This window comes from Morone saxatilis, unplaced genomic scaffold (assembly GCF_004916995.1).
Source record: "Morone saxatilis isolate NCDOM2014 unplaced genomic scaffold, NCSU_SB_2.0 Contig16, whole genome shotgun sequence".
NCBI lineage: Eukaryota > Metazoa > Chordata > Actinopteri > Moronidae > Morone > Morone saxatilis.
Genome location: NW_023339718.1, coordinates 9018540 through 9018879, shown reverse-complemented (window position 1 = coordinate 9018879; position 340 = coordinate 9018540). Strand labels below are relative to the sequence as shown.

At 52.9% G+C, this 340-nt stretch overlaps 1 protein-coding gene across 3 annotated transcripts in view; it reads left to right on the top strand.

Annotated features, from left to right (window-relative positions):
• The window catches only part of ebf2 (EBF transcription factor 2), a 28628-nt gene that overhangs the window by 6783 nt on the left and 21505 nt on the right, over positions 1 to 340 (top strand). The window lies entirely within an intron of this gene.

The window sequence follows — 340 nt, the reverse complement described above, 5'->3', positions numbered from 1 at the left end:
GTTGTTATAAAAGCAGCGGAAGTTTAAAGGGTCTAGTCATGGTTTAGGGACCACAGGGTTTTGGTTATTATTTGCTGAATAAAGAAAATAGGTGAAAACGGGGTTATGGATGGAGAAGAAGCTGAAGAGAGTGGTCTGGAAGTGGTGACCCAGGATTCGAGGGGCAGCAGGGGAAGGATAGGGGGCTGGGACATGGGGAGAGGGGCTAAGACAGAGTGGGGTTTGCCATTGTGTAGCCAGCAGATGCCCGAATGTGACTCACAGCTGGCTAATAACAGAGCCGAAGAGGCAGAGGGCAAGCGTCACAGCTGGGGAGTGAGGCCGTCTGACAGGGGGGCGG